The sequence below is a fragment of the Bactrocera oleae genome, chromosome 2 (assembly GCF_042242935.1).
Source record: "Bactrocera oleae isolate idBacOlea1 chromosome 2, idBacOlea1, whole genome shotgun sequence".
NCBI lineage: Eukaryota > Metazoa > Arthropoda > Insecta > Diptera > Tephritidae > Bactrocera > Bactrocera oleae.
The window spans coordinates 75689167-75710832 of NC_091536.1; the positions used below are offsets into that span (position 1 = coordinate 75689167).

Here is a 21666-nt window from a genome sequence, read left to right on the forward strand (position 1 = left end):
AAAAATATGTCTAGTTTCTCATTAAATCTAGAGTGAAGTCTACAAGTATTCTGACATATTTCTTTAATTTTAGCGGTTATATTATTATACCTTACTCTGTAATATCAGACCGCTTACTGACGATTATATTTACCATACGACTATTTTTAGGGCGTAAATTATTATAAATTAGCCTGAATCATGCCGAAGAAAATCAAAAGCGACGTCGGTGATAAGCAAAAGCAAGAGAATTGAGAGTTTCCCTAACAATTTGTGGGTGAAAAACTCCGCGACAAGAACAAGTTCTAATATCTACAAATATGAAGCAGCCAGCTCTCCTTGGTTTTAAATAGTTATAAAAATAACAAAAAAATATTTATCTCAAAGCTTTTCTGTTTTGACACAAATAAACAAAAGTTGATTTGAAATAGAAAGTCTCATCTTACTTATTGAAAAAATAGTTGCTTAAACCGAGAAGCATAATTCAAATACTAAAAGAGACACACAAAAGCCAATTAACACCTTCATATTTCTTATAGTATTAGTAAAAACTTCTAACGCCATTTTTTTAATATTTTATTTAATGTTAGATCACAGTGACAGAGCAATAAAATTAAATTTCTGGTTCTGTTTTTAAGCAGACAAAAATAAAATTATATGACTAATTTCTTGACTTTTCATAAAAAATTTTGTGAAAAATTAAAAAAAAAAAATTTTTTTTAATTAAAATTTTTTTAATTAAAATTTTTTTTTTTTAAATTAATGTAATAAAACACTCAAATAATAAAAAAATATAAAAAAATCTCAAAAAACTTACATATCAAAAGAAAAAATATACTAAAATAATAAAAATTAAAATTAAAATTAGCTCACGCTAAAACAATTTATATCTACTGAAAACGACGCGAAATGGCAGTACCTTTGAAATGAATATAGCCACAGATGAATACGACGCGAAATAATACTAGTAGAGCCCTCTCTTAGAAAACCGCACGAATTAATGCATTCACCCAATATATAAAAAAAGTTTAGTATTATATTACTAAAAAAAATTAAAACAAAAAACTTAAAAAATGTGTCTGTAAATAAATGTTAAAATTTTGATTTGATTAGAGCGAACAAAATAGCTACTTCTTTAATATAATTTAAACAAAATTTATTTGAATATCAATTGCCTACTTTAAAATAATATAATTACAACCTTCAAGGGAATAAGTAGTGGAAAAATAGTGCTATAGTCAAACATAAAATTAAAAGATATAAATACTAAAACAAATATTTATTATAGAAACAAAATCACTGAAAACAAAATTTTGTGACATTTTTAAATTATTATAAACAAAATATTTTGGTCTTTACATATGATTTTTTTTTCAGAAAATTAGATAAGAATAAAGTCACAAAAATAAGGTTTTTGATCACAAAATGTAACTTACGATTACTCATAATAAAAAATAAAAAGCATTTGCTTCCAAAAAAATACCTCTCTAATAACATCATTTCAATTTCGGCAAGTCATGCATAAAAAAATTTAAAATTAGTAAGCACTTCTGCAATTCAAAAAATTAGAGCTAAAGTTGCGAAATCCATATAAAAATAAAATTGAAAACCTGCTTTGAAGCCGTTTATTTTTAAAAGACTGGAAACTACCTCAACGGCAATATGGAAAATGATTGTTTACATTTTTGTCGAATTTGTTCCAAATACATTTCGTTGACGAAAAATTCCCTTTTTCTATAACATTTAAGCGGTATTATAATTTTTTTCTATTTTGAGAACAGCATTTATTCATCTTTTGGTTAACAGCAAAATCTTCGTTTTTTACTGACATGAATATTTTTGGTCGCCAATTTCAAGAATCAATTTCATTAATTAGCACTTACGTTTTGCTTTGCTTTTGCTACAGCGACTATTTTTGATGTTGTAGTTAGTTCTATGTGAGTTACTGCCAACACGTTTTTTTCACTTTTCTATCACCTGTCGTACTCCGCTGCGGCTGCCACTATTGTTGCTGCTGCTGTTTTATTTAAAGTTGCCGCTTTGTTGTCAAGGCTTTTTTTTTATTGTTTTTGTTTGTTCGCACGAGAAACTAAACGAAAAATTTACCGAAATTTTAAAAGAATATATATTATATTTATTTTTTTGTTGCTTTTATTCAGCGTATTCTTTGTTGCACAGTGCTCTGCGGATATTTATTGCTCCATAATATAGCAATAAGAATCGCAGAGTTCAAAAAACAAAAGATTGTGGGCACAAACTTGTTTCTTCTTAGTTTGTTGGGAGCATGGTGGCATTGGCACGCGGCGGTTTTTTATTTGCTTTTTATATATGTATTTAAATTAACGCAAATTTTCAAACAAAAGGCAGAAACCAAAAATTGTATTATTAAAATTTGGCAAATTTTTTCGCCCGCACACGTTTCACTGTTTTTTGATGTTCAGGAAATTAACTACATATTTTTGTTCACCACACTTTTTGCGTCGAAAATAGTTTTTTATTTCGCGAAAAATATAATGAAAAAGTTCTGAAAATGTTTTTTAATTTTTTTTTTAACTGCAATACATATTTTTTAATAACATAAATAATAAAAAAAGTTTGGAAAATTATTTATAGTCCTCTTCTTGCTCACCAGAATTTTTAATTTCTAATTGTTTGTTATTTCGAGAGAAAATAAAAAAAAATTTTAAATAAATTTTTGAAAAATTTTTGAAAATTTTTTTTATTAATTGTTAACTTCAATATTTATTTTTCAAAAATAAAAACAATATACAAAAGTTTTGAAAAGTATGTTTAATACTTTTTCAACTTATGTAATAATTATTTTTTCGGCAATCGCGTCAAAAATACATTTATTTAAACAAAGTTATATTACTAAACATTCTTAATTCTTTCTCTTCATTCATTCTTTTAACAAAATTCAAGTTCAACAAACCATAAAGATTTTTTACCAAAAAATTGTCACTTTTATTTATTTTGCAAATATGCACATGTATAAATATTATATATTTTCCAAACGCACTCAAATTCACAACTCAAAAACACCAATTCTTCACTATTCCGACGTCAACGGCGTTATCACAGCTGCACTTGCGTTACGCTTAACCGTCCAAATCGTACTGAAACGACAGCCAGCTAATTTCCATAAGCTCAACAGTGGCCAGCAACACGCAAAATACTTTGAGCCCACTGAACGAAGTGATTTCAACTCAAAACAATGCGCGCCGATCTTTAACTCAACCAACCAGCATTGCGGCTCACTGTGTTGTAGTTGTTGTAACTTATGCTTGTCGGCTCAGACTTTGCACCAGGTGCTGGTTAAACGCGCTGAACAGCATAAAAATGGCTGAGAGTGAATAAATGTACTTTAAAAATGTTTATGCTTTCATACTGAGTAATTAAATATTTCCAGATTGCGCAAGCAAAATCTATTTGTTTAATTACTTACATTAAAATATATGCAAACATAATTTCAAACACTAAAAAGTATGAAACTTGATAGCACAAAAGCCCGCTTTGTACTTTGATACCATAATATTACAAATGTTGAGCGAGTTGAGCACAAATACTTCTCAAACAGTTGAGCGCTTTCTGCAACGATTTGGACTTTGCGATTTGTACAACGAACAAAGGCATTAAACTCATTGGCATAGTAAGTAAACTTAGCAAATAGAGTGAGTGGATTTTGTACACGGTAAAAATTTGACTCTCTCACTTTGAGCGCACTCACTCGCTCGCTCGCCCACTTAGCTGTGGTGAGTTTTCATTTCACCTGTAAAGTATGTAAATTTGTGCTTAAGGAAGAGTAGTTCTTATTGCCAGCAGACATATACATACAAACATTCATATGTTTATACCCGTGTTGTTATACATTCGCGTGTGTGGCGCTATGCGGAACCCCTAGGCGTATTAGTGACCCGGTGCAAAGTTCGAAATCAATAAAAAATATGTATATAAAAATGCACGCAACGAAAGAATTATCTCAACCTTATTGGTAAGTATATTAATTTATATAGTTTTTTATACTTGAATATATTTCTGTACATGTATTAGTGCATTCGTTATTCTTAATTGCAAGAAATGTTGTGTTGTATAGTGGCAATTTGCTGCCATTTAATTACAATTGAAAGCAATAGTTTTACATTTTAATGCAACATGTGGCTGGAATTTTATCAAGATCTAGATGATATAAGGTATCTTTAGCTCATAAATGTTGGAGAGAGCTAAACAAGTTAATTAAATTTGCAATTGAATTATTTGAAATATAAAAATCGCTAAATATTACTGAGTTTTACGGTAAAAACAACAAATTTTATATATTTACCTCCTGTATAATAAATATCTACTTTTTATAATTCGAATATTGCTTACAAAATTCCTTTTAGCTCTTTCTTATTCTTTGCTTGACCGCTTAATGCTGTAGCGGTCTGATCAAAACAATTTGTTAGGAGATTATAGCGCTCAGTTAGTATGGCAGTTATATGTTGTAGTAGTCCTATCAAAACAATTGGTTCAGAGATTTAATAATCTGCGCCAAATTTCGTGAAGATATCTTGTCAATCAGCTTGAGTCTGATTCTATTACAAATTATGTTGTAGGAACTTAATAATCTATTACTTTTTTACTTTTACAAGTACTTTGTACAATTGATTTTTTTTTTTGAATTGTACTTTGTATTAATAACAACATAACCAAATCCAATATTTTGCAATCATGTCGACCTAATAACAATTAGAGCATTAGTTTAACTTGGTTGCATTATTTAATGAGAGATGCTGAGTACTTACGTGTGTAAATAAATTATCTAAATGCTCAAGTACTGTAATTATTTCATTTCTATATATTCAAGTACATTTGCATGATTATTTAAACAATCTATTATATATTATATATGATATCTATGAAAGAAAAAAATTATATTTCCTACAATTAGTTACTAATTAATGTAAAACCCTACGTAAAGCTCTACAGTAATGATTACTAAGTAATTGAAATGCCCATTAAGCACTCTCATAAACTAAGCGCTACGATTTTTCATTTGTTTGTTTGATTAAAATATGCTGTTGTTTGAACTTGGAAAAAGGTTATGAGTATAATAATAATTTGTAATCTTTATTTAAAGAAGATTTTATTTTTGTATTGACAAGAACACGTTAAAAAATAAAGACATGTTGAAAATAATTATGCTGCTGGTTGGTGCTATAGTCGGCTTAAATCTCAAATATGGACCAAAAAATATATAGAGCACACAACAATATTCTTACTTATATACTTAGCTTTACAATAATATATTTGAAACGATTAAATGTTTTTGTTTTTCGCCTGACAGAAAAATAGTTTAAAAAAAGTCTTAATTTTGTCACAGTACCGGAAAGCTTAGTCAACTTTGGACATAAACGCTACCACCGTAAAAAATAATAAAATATGTTGCATATAGGTGGATAGATGCTGAGAGATAAAGAGTTGCCGCGTCAGAATTATATTTATGATGCAGAAGCTCTTTTAACCGAAAAACTAAAACTATGATTAGGGAAAATATAGCGAATATTTATTGGTAATGAATACCTTCAGATTATTTATAATTACATTTAAACGGATATATAATGGCCTTGAAAGTGGAATAGTATGATGTAAATGAAAAATAGCGGAGTATTTTGAGTTGAATCGATGCAATTTGAATATATTATAACAACTTTAAGAGCAGACAATGTATTCTTAAGGCGAGACTCTTTTTATAAACTCCATTTTTTCAATATTTCAGTGGGTTATATCTTTAAAACCAACATATTAAAATTTTAAAGCCATATCTCAAATAGATTTTGAATTATAGCCTTTTGAAATGTAACCGCTCAGTTCAATCAGCTCTATCAGCTTATCTTTAAAAGTTTATAAATTAGCTTGAGTGATTACAAATACTTCGATTAAAAATGCTGATATTTTTTAAATTTTCATTTTTTTCGAGCTTATGTCATTATAAGGTTTCATTCACGGAGAAGGCCAGAGTTATTGCAGCAGTGAAAGACCGATGTTTTTAGCGCCATCAGAGATCGCGTGTAGCTCCAAAAACATTTAATCTTTTTATTTTTTTTGAAAAAGTTTACTTTGTACACATAAAGTATGTCTAAGTATACCATACTCTTAATACTTTAAAACAAATGACACAACAGTCTTTTTCTTTTTTATTCCCAAACTGATATTTTTTTAACTGTCACTCTAGATGTGCCCCTTTTTCGGAAATAATATTGAGTTTTCTATTCTTAATTGAATTGATATGAGCCAACGACGGTATTTTCAATGTTCTATTATAATTTTTTTTAAATGCTTGTCATTTTTGTAAATATATATAAATAATTAATCTATCCGATAGGAGAATTTTTACATACAACGTTTGAAAATGGTACGAAGTAATTTTAAACCGCCTTTAGTACTTTAGCTATAATCATATTTATTACTTAAAATTTAAAAAATAATCTGCACTAAGTAACACAATGATTTTGAATAGAATTTTAGAAGCATTTCTTTTACGAATCGATGTAAATATTACCTCAAACATTCTTACTACCCAATAACACCATATCTACCATCATGATCTACCATGCAACTTACCTTTAATCAACCAATCATATTGTTAATTAGCATTTTTATTGGAATATTATCGATTGATGATAGGATCAAAAGATCAGCGCAATTAAATAAACTCAGCTCTACAACCTAGCGTAGACTCACGTATAAACACACGTGTAAATTAAAAAGTAATTTAGTTGCATAAAATGTCTATAGAGTCAAGACTAATTGTGTGCTCAAAGAACTAACAACGTAAGCGACGTAATCTAGCGAACTTTGTCCTGTAGTTGAAAGCATTTTGTGAATAACTTTTTATTACCAAACAATAAAAAGTGTATACACTTTTTAATTAAATTATGAAATGATGCAGAGGCTTAGTTTACGAGTTGAAAGCTTTCTTAGCTATAATAAAATAAAATGGAATAAAGCACATATTAATATATAATTTATTATTTACATTATAAATATTATTAATTACAAGAAATGAATAGTGCCGAAGTCGACAATGGCTGCTAAGTGATTTTGGTCGCTAAATAAGCAGGTATGATTTTTTGTAAAAAAGGAAAAAAATGTTTCAATTAGCGATAAAATTAATGAGCTTATTGTCGATAAAGAAATTGGACTACAGCCAAACTAGTTTATTAATATATGAATATAGGATGGGTATTGCTTATATATCAATTCGGACCATTGCTATACCCACTCAAAAATGTTTTTTTTAAAAACACTTTTTTTTAAATTAGGTGGCGTGGTCCACCTAATGGTTTAATGTTTTTACAGATTTCTCAGAAAATTTATTTGATATCAACACCCTACGCTGGTATAATAGACATTAATTTAAGACTACTTTATGTGCAATAACGGCACGCCTACTCTTTATACAAAATCATATTCAGTTCGATTTATATATATCTAATTTGTTGTTGGCTCTCACCTAAAAGTAATCGATGTCAGACTATAGCTTTTCTAGCCTCCAGATACCGAATATGAAGACCTTCGTGTTTATATTTGAATTTTTACCGAAAATATCTGTAAAATTTAAGAGGCTTCATAAAAAAATGATGTCAGCATATTTTCCTAATAAACATGTGATATGATGAAAAATTAAAGAAATTCCGCTTTTTCCCATATAACCTAATTTTTTAATTAGATGTATTGTACTTTAGGTATAGCATATGGAGATACCTAATATAATAATTTCCGTCTGTACTTCCTTTAGTGTTACAGAACTCTGACCTTTGCACATTTAACATATTAAATATTTTATTAATATCATAATTTATATTCTACTAAAACATTATCACTAGTTGATACAGAAAACGTTCTGCAAGTTCATTCTCATGCACTTACTTTGCATGGCCACTATGAGCCTAGTACGGTTTTGGAACAAAAAAATTTCACTATTTGTCAAATGTAATTGCAATTAATGAGTTCAAGTACAATATAATATATGTTTATATATGTATATTATACGTATATACCATACGTATCTATGTACATGTGTGCTTAAACCATTTTTGTAGCGCGGTTGTCAAAAGATCAAGTATGCGAGTCTAGATAAATGCCTGATTATTTTTTATTTACACGTGCGCTTTGAGACGATCAGGTGTCAGGTGATTTCTGTCACACCTATTCACACATTTTGTTGAACAAATGTTTATTAAATGTGATAATTAGGAACTCTTTTCCTGATGAATTCATTATAACTAGGGTCGCCAGTGGTTGAAATTCGAACAATAGAAAATACAATTTATTAAAAATGAAAATTGTTAAAAAAAAAAAATTTTAAATGAACTATCACACAATGCACTTTAAATTAATCTAAAAATTTCTAACTCATCAAAATGAAACGAATGATATCAAAGGTTACTCCACTTCAATGTGTTTTTTCTTTTCACAAATAATACTTAAAATTTAATGTGCGCTAAAAATGTATTGTAACAAAATTAAGCATTGCAACACGCAAAGTCCAAACACAATTAAAACTGGAATAAAATCGCAATCCCAAATCCGCCGTAAACGATACAAAACTATCCAATATATGCATTTGCAGCCTACATAGAACAGCGACGAGATGTACTTCTGTATACGACTGTGTTAAGTGTGACGCGCAAAGAAGAAATAACATCGATAACATCACCGCGCTTGTAGTTGTTGTAGTCGCTTAATTTGCGCCAACGCGTTTTTACCTGTTTTCCCGTTGCGGTGAACGAAAAAATAACGTTGTGCACTTTTGCACGTCGTCTTCTTTACAACGGTATACATTTTATCCACATATGTCAATGGTAACACGGTCAAAAAGGAAGCACAAACTTTTGTTAGCGCAATTATATATAGAGTTTTCGCACGATGATCCAACTCAACCCTTTGTAGTTAATGAACCATCAAGAAAGGCTATTAAAAATTCTAATTGTAGCTATTTATTAATTTTTTTTTTGATGAAGCATGGAACTATAATATTTTTTTAGACTACAAATTAGTTATATTTGAGGTTTAATAAACTTTTGATATTTTCTATGTCATAAAGATTTAATGAAATAGTGATTTCCTATGATTTATGGTTTAGTCTAACTATAATTATAAAATTTAATATTCAAATTCAATTCATAATAAATTTGATATTCCAAACAAACTAAATTATTTAATTTAATATTGGTTAAATAATTAAAATAAAATTCAGCACAAGAAATAATCATAATCCTCGCTTCTATTTTTACGCAGCTTTCATTGATTTAAGCTGACCTTGAAAGCTTTCCAGACTTTTCTGTTTACTCACATTTTAGTAATTTCAATTTCAAATAGTACTGGTTTTCACACGCAGCGTTGTTATCCGTTATTCGTTATTCGAAAAACTTTTACATGTATGATGTTCTTGTAAATTTAACAAAATGTCAGCTTAACGAATAGCACTTCAGCGTTCCGGCAGCTTTGAAAATTACTTGTCACTCCAACTGAATAAAACAATTGCGAGTTTAGCTCTATGATGATTCCTCATTTGAATTCACTGTTGATAGCTGATTAAATTGTGGATTTACTCTTAACCCTATAAATTATATACATAAATGATCAGCATGATGAGCTGCGTTGATTTAGCCATGCCAGTCTGTCTGTCTGTATATATATGAACTATTCCCTTAATTTTTAAGTTTGCACCTGTTCTTTTCTCACTAAGAAGCTGCTCGTTTGTCGTAATGGCCGATATCGGACCACTATAGCATAGAGCTGCCTTACAAACTGTCCAACTGGAATCAAGTGCTTGCATGGAAAACTTTTTTATTTGACGAGGTATCTTCACTTTATTATATCGAAATCAAGTTCTTGTGAGAAATCCTTTTATTTCTCAAGAGTATTATAGCTTCGGTGCAACCGAAGTTAACGTTTTTTTTTTGTTTTTATAATTTTTTAATATCAGCTGTGTTGAAAAAATTTAACGATTAACAACGGACGTAGAAAAGTGTATTCACAATTGATAAGCTGTAACAAATTTAACGAATAACAAATAAAAAATAACAATGCTGCGTATGAAAACCTCTAGTAAAATATTATCATTAATCGACTGAGTCATTCGAAATATTTTTATGTTGGGGTTTTACGCGAACTTCGGCTGTTATTACAAGTGGCAAAAAAATGCTGACGCTTCTGCGCTATTTACATAATAAACAAGTTTTTTGGTTTATTTCACACAAAATTTCGAAGAATGTAAACAAAGCCTGCAATTTGTAATGAATATACCATATATCAACTATATATATATATTACAATATATACCCTATATACTCTATATACATTAAATATGTGTAAATATGTATACATACTTTGTAATTTTAGTAGCACCAAAAACTTACTGACTACAACTAGCTAACTGCATCCACGCATACTAAAACAAGCCTCAGTCTCAGCTAGTCCCATAGTAATTATAATGCAACGGAAAGTTTATAAGCTGACCGAAGAAACGCAGTCAATACCTGTGGTTAACCTTGAAGTGGCAACATTACTGCTTTTACTGCACGGCTTTAGGTAGTTGCGTATATAAATTTTCACAGTAGCGGGCATTGTAAAGTTACCACGAGTTCAATTAAGTTAAAAAATACTTAAATGTTTATTCCTCTATTTTATGAATAATATTGAAACTATTTTGCGGCATCAAGGTAATCCAAAATTTTATAAAATGACTGAATGGCTCACCGATTATTAAAATACGTCAAATTCTGTGAAAGTACAGTATTTTTATTTATTTATCAAATAAAATACCTCTTTACGATAAAATTTACAAAATTTTTTACTTTTTCTGACTTGCAAGTGGATATAACCCCTGAAGACAAATGGCCTTACCCAATCAGTTATACAAGGTGCGTTTCAAAGTAAACAGGACTTTTAAAAAAAGTCAGAACAAATGGTTTTATCGGCAAAATCAATTCATTTTCTTCAAAATAGTCTCCTTCTGCTTTAATACAGCTTTTTGCACGGTCCAAAAGCATGTCGAACGAGTGTTTTAGCTCGTTGCCCAATTTCCATCTTCGCGATATTCGAGCCGAACACGTCGAATACGGCACACCAAATGCTTCAAAACTTCAAGGTAGAATACCGCAGTCACGTTTTGGCTGGGTGGAACAAAACCCTTGGTATCATAAAAACAAATCAGCAATGTCTTCACTTTTGACTTCTCCAGGCGTGATTTTTTGGGTTTCGGCTCATTTCTCATTTATGTCCTCACGAGTACTTTGAAAACGTTGAAACCACTCGTGCACTCTGCTACAGGATAGGCAATCGGTAAAAGTTTTACCAATTTTAAAACAAAATTTAATGTTGGCTCTTTGGTTGAAGCTCATTTTCGCATCGATGACAAAAACATACTGACTCTTAAAACGCAATAACTTCACTTCCAATAGATGAAATGTCATGAAATTTTTACTGAAAGTCGATAAAGGATAGCATATTCTGGTCGACATATAGATGGCGCCACTAGAGTGTTCTTTGTTACCTTTTTACGGTTTACTTCGGAACGCACCTTGTATTCCATGTAACAATAAATAATTGAATTTATATTAAAACATTATTTTTAATAGTTATACATTTTATATTCTTGCAACATGTTGGGACGAATAGAAATGGTAATTTGAGTAAAAATTGAGGTATCGTTATGAAATGCATTCCTTGGCAAAACAGTAAGGACGACTTCGCAGATGGGCGTAATTGGATCACTGCCATGCCCACCAAACGCCATTAATCCAAAACCTATAAAACCACTAAACTCAAATATATAAGTGTAATTTGGTACAGAGCTATCAGTATCATGGAGCACCTGTGGACAAGAAATTTAAAAAAAAATGGGCGTGGCCCCACCCACTAATAGGTTTACTGTTCATATCTCCTAAACTACTAAAGCTACGACAACCAATTTCGGATAGATTCTATAAGAAGCCCGATTGACAGTGTGCAAATAGATGAAATCGGATTATAATCCCGCCCTCTCCCCAAATATCGGTTTTGTTAAAAACTACAAAAAGCGCTGATAAATCATTAATTAAAATCGTCAAATTCAGTCCATAAAATTACACTGACAGTCTTATGTTTCATTAGGAAAATGAACGCAATCGGATTACAACCACTCCTACCTCCGATATAGCACAATTAAAAATTCCATTGGATTCCTTCAATTTTCAGTACTCAAATCAAGAACCAACGAATATGTTCGGATAAAACTTTAGACAAATAGTGCCTTTGAGGTACGTCATCTGGAGTCTAAAAATTGTTAAAATCGAACCATAACTATTCAAGCCCCCACATACCGATGTAGTGTGTACCCCAATGCGTATGGCTGACTTTTCGCAGAAAATATCGATCAATCTGTGAGACATATTATTAAAATTCGGTGAAAATGTGTCAAAAATAGGTTGAATCGGATCAATAATTCGCTTAGCGCCCATACAACTAATAGAAAAATTTTTAATATGTGATTTATCTTAATGGAATTGAGAGAGGGTGTTTTTCTAATAATGCTGCATTTTTGTGATTTATATGGATAAACTCGGGTGAACACTTGCTTTAAGCCTTATATAACTGATATTCAGAATTTTGAAACATTCGGCTGACTTTACTCCTTATATATTGATAACGGTATGTGAGGTACTTTAATAAAACTTAAAGAACATCTTCTATTCCCCGGCTTTAATCCTTGCAAGTTGCAAGAATATGAAATTTTCAGTTACACCTGCATTTAGCGCTTCCTTACTTGTTTTGTATACATATATGTATGTAAGTAAATACTTTTATTTAGATTGAAATTAAATATTCTAAATTTGTTGCTTGTTTTGAAACAGTGTGGTATATTTAACTACTCTCTTTACATGGCTTTGAGTTTCTGAAATTTTAGACACATACGAAACCACAATAAAAAAATGTTCACTTCTTTTATTGCTGCTGCATTCGTCGTTCCTTATTTTTTTACAATCCAAATTCGCTTATGACCAAAAAAAAACCTGTATGATCACCAAAAACACAGTAAACATGTCGAAAACCGAAACTTTGCAAAAAACAATAGCAAAAATACCGCACAAGGCAATAACAATAACAATTGCAATTTTTTATTGCTATTGTTGTTATTCATTAATTTATGTTTTCTGCTGATTTGACCGATTTGAGTCGACAGTCGACTATCTGCGGCGGCTACCAAGCGTCTTCGAGCATACACAGACACCGAGGCGCACACATATACAACGACACATACATTCCCAGCCAGCAGCTGTATATGCGTGTGTATGTACCTAGTTGTGTATAATTTCGAAAAAATTTGCGCTGTGCAAGACCGAAAGGAAATACTTAAAGCAAACAGCGGCAGAGGCCGTCAAATTTACGACAAAGTTGCAAAAGTTTTTCCGGTCGATTTTCTAAAGCATCTTTAGCGGCGCATCATCATTTCAGCCGTCAACACAACGCATTAGCGGTAAACTGAATTACCTGCCCACATACATATAAATACATACATGCATTTACATTTGTGGATTTATGACGAGAGTTTTGCAAGCCAAGTGTGAGTTATTATTGTTTACGAGGCTTTGTAGCCGGCTTAAGCGCACTTTGCAGCGTTTGTAGGTCACATTTTAATGCGAAAGCAATTGAATGTAAACGACAATTGCTCGGGTGGTGAAATATTGTTGCACTGGTGCAATCAGAGTTTGCTGCGGATGTGGCGATGTTTGTGGAAAATCTGATTATATTGAAGTTGTAATTAAAGTATATTAATTTTTATTAAAATAGCGGATTTTTACATGTAGTGTATTCTATTCTATTCTTAAATTTTTTTTAATAAATACATGGTATTACCAATTGTACATAGTTAGTACGCCAAATGTATTTATATTAAGAATGCATATTATAGTATTTAATAGCAACAGGAAGCGCTTATTATTCAATGAATTCATATCTTACTTCGAAATAGATTTATACATATATAGATTTATGGTTGGGTAAAAATATGTGTGGAACAAGAAAAAACGGTAACTTCGGTTGCACCGAAGCTATAATACCCTTCACAGATACAAATGTTCCTTACAATAACTTGATTCAGATCAAATTTCGTGAATCGGCATAAAAAAATAAAATAGTGACATAGTGATCCGATCTAAGCAATTTCTTCGGAGATTATATTCTTACCTTAGAAAATAACTCATGCCAAATTTCATTAAAATACCTCGTCAAATGAAAAAGTTTTCCATACAAGAACTTGCTTCCGATTGTTCAGTATGTATGACAGCTATATGCTATAGTGGTCCGATATCGGCCGCTCCGACAAATGAGCAGCTACTTAGTGAGAAAAGGTCAGGCACAAAATTTCAGGGTATAAAAATATATATTATATAATATATTAGAAACATATTGTATAAACACATGTATGTATGTGTGTATATAGTTAATATAAATACCAAGCCGGATATAAAATCAATTATACAAGCAATTTATTAGCAACTGCTCTAAAGTCCAGTTTTCTTTATAGATTTATAGATTCTATATATATTTATAAATTTTTATAAATATAACGCTGATTAAATATTTTCGATAATATTTAAATATATAAAGTATATATAAATAATTTAATAATATGCTAGTTGCATTACATTCAAGCAATGTGTAGTGTAGTTTTCGATTACGACGAAGTATATTTGCCCAAAGCTAACCGGTTAGTCTAGTATAATAAAATCTTTGTGGATTTTTGTATATAACAGCATATAGCATTTTTAGTAGGCGAAAGCGTGAAGCTAAGAATAATGCAAATTTTCAATCAAAAATTACTTGATAATAAAGCTAGGCTCAACATCGAATTACAAAATGACCATCCATAATGTTATATTGTACAAGTTATTATGGATTACATTTTTGTTCGACTTAACCTCTAAGATCCGAATTGTCAAATTTGTAGTAAGTATAAAACCAGCTGAAACCGAACTCTAACCACAAACTTGATTATGCACTTATGCAATTTTATGTTGCGTTTACGTAGATTGTGAAGTTTTCATGAATAATAAATGAAGTAAATGTGTATGCAAAAGTTATAGACCGGAGTAAGATTGGGTATAGTATGCTTTTAAATATACGCTTGATCGTATGTTCCATAAAATTAATTTTGCTTCTGAATTTAATAAGTATGACGAACTTCCAAACGAAATTCTTGTCAATACATATTAAAAAATGCTGGAAAATACATTTCAAATACTCAGAAAGTTGGCTACATAGGTTAAATAGAGAGAAAAAGAGCTCGAAACAAAGCTAAAACCGACTGCTAAACAAACCTTTTGGTATCGAACAAAAGTTGTTCGCTCAAGAAGCATTTCGATGTAACTGGTATGTACCATACATTGGTTTGTTGTTATTGTGGTGAACATTGTAAAAATTTAAAGAGTGAACGAATTCACAAAACAATTTTATTAATTAAACCAATCAAAAAATGAGATTAATGTATCAACTTCTACTTACTAATTTATTTAATCAACGATTACCCACGAAAGAAGAACTAGTTAAATTATTAACGTTTATGTATCGTGAAGTTATCTTGTCAAAACAAAAAAGTTTTCCATACAAAAACTTAAGTTCGATCGGTCAATTTGACCGTGAACAAAATAACGTGTGAACGTGTGCAAAATATCAGATCGATATCTTAAAAACTGAAGAAGCACTTAGTATATACATATACTAAATCTTGCCATAAATTCTGTTACAAAGTTTACAATGCATACAACGAGGAAAAATTTGCAGAAAAAAGTACTGTTATTTTTTGTTGTAATTTGTATGCAGTTTCTACATATATGTAATAACACTACTCAACAAATCTGAAGCGAAAATTTTTGACTGATGTTCCATCATGTACATGTCATTTTAAGTATATAGTGACGATTTGACCCTTGAAGGATTTGATTTTTGAAGGGGGCACACCCCTTGACTACAATAGATACAATCCTACGTGTTAGGAAATTTTTACTATCATTTACGGTTTTAGCAACCCAAAATTAGCAAGAAACAGCCCTTAATATCACACACCAATAATGATTGTAAACTAGTGTAATCAGTTCAGTGTTTGCTTTCGCTTATTAACGCACTCCATTGGAAAATTGTGAGGAGCAGTGATTGCTTTACATAAGTGTGGAAAAGGCGCAAAGGAAATTTATGAAAACTTAATATTTCGTGACTGTATGTTTATCACACTATTGATAAGTTTTCCTAAACGTTTACAGTTGATGATAGAAAAAGAAGTGGTCGTCCTCGCATCGATCGAATCAATTCAACCATAAAAACTGTTCGAGAACGCATTCGCAGAAATACCCTTAGAGAACAGAAAATTAAGTCAAGGAAAATGCATATATCGACCAGATCAATGATGAAAAAATTTACTGAAAAACGTTCAAAATCGCAAATAATATTATTCCAAGGGTTCAATGTGGTCAGCAAGCAGGTTCTATAATGGTGTGGTGTAAAGTCTCCTTTAAAGGCGTTACACCTCTTCACTTCTATGGCAATGATTTAAATTGATATTAAAGACCTAAAAACTGAAATTGAGGGGGTCTTCGCAAAAAAAAAAGAAACTCAATTTAGGAAATAATGGACAATAATAACAATATAAAAACAAAAAATATTTTTATAGGACTATGTTTATATTACAATAACTTTTGCATGAAAAGCAATGTTAGATCAACGCATGTTAAGTACTTTTCTATGTTGAAGAAACCTTCAGACCTTGCCAAATTTGTGAGCGATAAACAGCAACAACAATAATGCTTGTTAAATTCATAAAATTTAATTATAAGAAGTCTTTTATGCAAGCGCTTACAAGCTTTACAAGGTGCCGTTATATGCAGAAACACATATGTGTATAGGTGACTGTATTCGTACTTCAGTTTTATAAATGTTTATTTTATTTCATTTAATTTTATTTCATACGCCATTTACCTTCAACCACGTACTTGTGTTCCTATGCTGGCGCGCTTGCCGATTTGTGTGTGTGTGTGGTGTTTATTAATATAATTTAATGCGAGCATTTATTTCTTTGTAGCACATTAAAATGGCTTGTAAAGGCGAGTGTAATAGCAAAAAGCAAAAGCAACAACAAGTGTTTTACATTAGCTATGCTAAAGCGCATTGCCAACTGGGGTATTTGCTATTTTGGCCATAAGCTATTACAACATAGCAGAGAGACTAACTAAAATATATAAAAATATAAAAACAACAATAAAAATATTTTTTTTTTATTTAATATGAATGCAAGTGCTTCTTTTGTCTACGTTTTGTTGCTTGTTTTCTTTTTTTCTGTTTTTGTATAGAAGCCAAAACAGCGTTCAATGGCCAATAAATAAGCGAAGCTTATAAGCCAAGACAACAAGGCAGCCAACAAAAACAAGCGAACAGTTAGCCACCCACAGGTGTAGTTATGCATATGTGTTTGTTTGTATATATGTGCATATTAGCGCATATAAAGCGACTAGGCCAATGGCCAAATGCACCCACACACACACACACCGATGCAACCATAGCTATGTGCTTGCATACCAAGAAAAAAAAGCAATAAAAAACCCACGCCACCAATTTGATGATGGGCAAGCATCGACGTCTAATACAAGTCGCTTCAATTTGCTTTAACTCGTAGTAAGCGCCGTCGCCGCTGCCGAATTCGATTCAGGTTTCAATGTCACGCTTGCGCAAAATAGCGTGCCTTATTGCCAATATGTGCTCGACGGCATTGTTGTTGTTGCTGTTGATTTCATTTACAAACCATTCAACAGTCCAACACACAATGGGCATTACAACAAGCTTACAACAATACAATAAACAATACATTAATGAGCCGCAAATTGAATTGGACTGCTTGCATGTTGTTGCTATTGTAGCGTCCATTTAACGCTTGCATGAAGACTGTAAGAGTAACAGACGAAGACGAAGTACAAGTGGTAGAAAGAAGAGAGCGCCACTTCTCTGTGAGCTATTCAAGCTTAAACCACTTTGTTTGTATATACATAGTTGTGTGTGAGAGAGAGGGGGGAATAGCGCGCAGAGGTGAAGTATGCGACCCTTTGGCAGTTACTTTGATTTGCTGCCTTCTTGTTAATATTTTGTAATTTTTATTTTTTTGCTTTTCTTTCTTGTCAATGTGTCTTCTTTGCGTCGCCAATGATGGACATATTGACATTGAAACTATTCAAGGCGACTTTATGCAATCGCTGTCAGCCACTGCATATGTGTGTATGTGTGTGTGTATGTTGAGTGCATGGCAAAGCAACGCAGGTGCATACATGATTGCAATTCAGCTGACCCATGTATTTATTGTGTTAAAGGTGCTAAATACTTTGTGACTCAATCATTTTCGCAAGCTAATTGGATCATTTTACTGAGCCGTTCAAGGTCATTGCATTAACACTTTTGGTTATTGATTATGATGCGTATGAATGTAAAAATGATTGCCTTTTGAAATAAAAACAAGAAAAATACCCTTCATAGGTGCATTTCTTATAGCATAAAAGGCTATAAAAAAGGTCTTCATCTTGGTTTTGATCGGTCATTTTGTACGGCAGCCATATTTTATAGTAATCCGATCTGAAGAATTTGTTCGGAGTTTGTATTGTTGGCATTACCAATAGTAGGGGAAATATTTGATATTACTGAAGCTTACTAGGTGTTTCTGACAAAAGTCTTGAAGAACAACATATAGAAATGAAAAGAGTTCTGTTACAGAAAAAAATTTAATACTAAAAAATTTTTGGTGGAAATTGATTTATCAAAGTCAGTTAGCTTCGCTTAAAACTATCATAACATTTTAAGCTTTTTTTTACTGTTACACTTACTATGGGCTTATTAAACCATCATAAATTCATCTTGAAAAGAAAATGGACAAAAATGTGTGGTTCCGCTTGCTTTGACCGCTTAAAATAATAAATAAAAATTTTTAGCTCCTCTATAGATTTTTTTTGAATATTGAAAGTTGGTGTCGTTGTAAACAGAAACTATTTAGGTGAATAATGGAATGACGGTAGATTAGAAATCAAGGGCTCAAGGGTATTATAGCTTCGGTGCAACCGAAGTTAACAATTTCATAATTTTTATTTAAAACTGATGTTAAATAAAGCTGTACTAAACATTTTATAATTTTTGGATGAGTTTTTATCTTAAAAATTATATTTTCAGAGCTAATTTTATTAATTACATGGCCGTTTCATTGTAAAAGTTATATTATATTATATGAAGCAAGGAAGATCATAACTAATGTTCATTATACCTTTGGCAGTATTAAAAAATATTAGCGACAAATTAAATTCATAAAATTTAATGTGTTTATTAAAATTTAGAATAGCTTTAATATGATAGCACATATATTTCTTACATACATTTTGTAAATTTAACCTCAACCGCAAAGACCTGCTTTCTATGCCAACGCGTTAAGCAGACACATGTCATCTTTCTTAAATTGTTTTAAGTGTTTTTACTTAAATTATACATTTTGAACGCTAACAGTTCATCAGATTAAATGACGGTAATATGTTGATTATGATATTAGTAATGCGAAGTAATGTGTTTAGCATTAACACAGACTGCTGAGTCGCTAATATATTGCCTTATATAAAACGATTTCCTTTCTTGAAGTTCTAACAATTTGAAAAAATTATTTTTCATGTATTTTTAATGTCAAAAAACGTGACAACTCTAATAAAATAATTATCGCGATTATTTGAAGCAAATAACATATACGCTTAAACCATAATATCGCGAACGTGCTAGATGCTTTTGACTTATGTACACATAAGCACTTACGCATATGTCTTCTCTAATTTTTTTAAGTACCTTAAAAGCTTATCGCTCTGTAGGATCCGAAGCACATATTGTATCTTCTTCGGCAGCAACAGGATGTAATTGCGCAATATTATTGAAAGCGACAACTGTCGACACATACACATGTAAAGTTCATCAAAGGCAATTAAGTTGGTTGAAATATTTTTTTATCTCTAAGGAATTAATCAAAGTATTAAGGTAAACAAAAATTTGTTGTTGTTTAAAAAATGGTTTTGGAATTTTTTCACAAGGTTATTTGTCTACAATAATTTTTTAATTGCTTAAATATTCTTAAATTTGTAGTATGATTTTAAAAATTTTTGTTTACGCCATTTTTTATTTTCTTCAGATATATTATATATGATGGAGCACTAGCACATAAAACAGCAGGCTTCTTCATTTAAAACACTCAAATTGAGTGTAATTAACATATGTGGAATATATATAAAAAGTTTTAGCTAAAAAATTTGGAAAAGTACAAGAACTTTTATTTTTATATTATAAAAAAAATTTTGTTTATTAAACTGTGTGTCAAAAAAAAATTAAATATTGGAAACACACTTCTACATTTTAATAATGGCATTTCCTTGAGTGAAAAAATAACGGAATAAATTAAAATAAGTTAGGAAGGGCGAAGTTCGGGTGTAACCAAAAATTTTATACTCTTCCAACGGAAAAAAATTAAATGCCTTCAGGTGTTGGCAAAACTTCATATTAAAAAATGTTGCAAAAGAATTCAACATTCATTATTCGACGAAATCGTGATTGAATTACGATCACATTTGGTATTTTTCAAGTTATATTATAAGTGATCGACTCAATTAGTTAAATATATAATATAGCGATTAGTTATTGGTGATACAAACAACCGATAGGTGAACAAAGCTGTTATACTCTGTAACAAAATGTTGCAAGACTATAAAAACCGAAAACCCAAAATAAAAATTAAAATTTCCAATCTAGTAAAACAAAACAGGGTCGCAAAATATAAACGTTCGAAACTAATATTCATCTCGAATGTACTTTTCTTGCAAAAGTTTTTGTTGATTGATTTCAATTAGATCAAATGCATTCAATAATATTCAGCACAAGATGGCCCTTAATAACATGAGATATTCTATGTTGGATTTCCAGACAAATATTGTTCTCAACGTTTATGCTGGTTGCTGGATTGAGCAAACTATCACAACTCCGAAGATACTGAAACAACGTTGTGTTATTTTATGCCCCTTTCGGTTACCACATCTTTAACTGCTCCTCTATTCAATAAATGATAATTTGCTAGGCCAACTTGTAGCTTTCCAGAACAGTACACGCATATGTGTTTGTTCGCCGAGAGATAATATTATTGGAAATAATTTCTGTAATATTTTATAACACTTTGCTAAATTCTTTATGCTTTTTTATATCCAAAACTATTCATAAGATATTATTTCTACAGACAGTAATGTATTTATCAACTTGTAACAACAAATGTGTGTGGTGACACCAACCAACGTACATGAAAATATAGTAACGAAGAAATGAACTTGACACAAATCCATGCCATCGCAAGTAGTTGAGTGCTAATTAAATGCTACAAAGAGCAATAATATTTACACAGAGACGTGCAATTTTCTCTTATTTTTTACTTTTTGTACAGCAAATTTACTGTTTTTGTATTACTGATAAATTGGCGAAGGTGAGATAGACGAAGAGATTGCTTAGCGATTAACCGACAATATATGTCTGTATATACTCGTATAACTATTGCTGAAAATAAAGTTAAAATTATGCGCAAACGGAATGTAATTATTATTTTTGAGGAGCTTAGTCACAAGG

The 21666-nt window shown here is 30.7% G+C and overlaps 1 protein-coding gene across 7 annotated transcripts in view; it reads right to left on the reverse strand.

The window, feature by feature from the left end:
• The window catches only part of snu (ABC-type transporter snustorr), a 108281-nt gene that overhangs the window by 57084 nt on the left and 29531 nt on the right, over positions 1-21666 (reverse strand). For 2 of the 7 annotated variants that reach the window (XM_036368575.2, XM_036368572.2), the window contains exons 1-2: positions 2912-3101; positions 1863-2068 (exon numbers count right to left, since the gene is read on the reverse strand). The exons of 3 other annotated variants lie outside the window; for them this stretch is intronic. The gene's annotated coding sequence lies outside the window, so the exon portion shown is untranslated. Of the gene's footprint in view, positions 1-1862; positions 2069-2911; positions 3135-21666 lie in introns of those variants that run through there. 2 more of the 7 variants (XM_036368573.2, XM_036368571.2) reach the window with 2 other exon arrangements.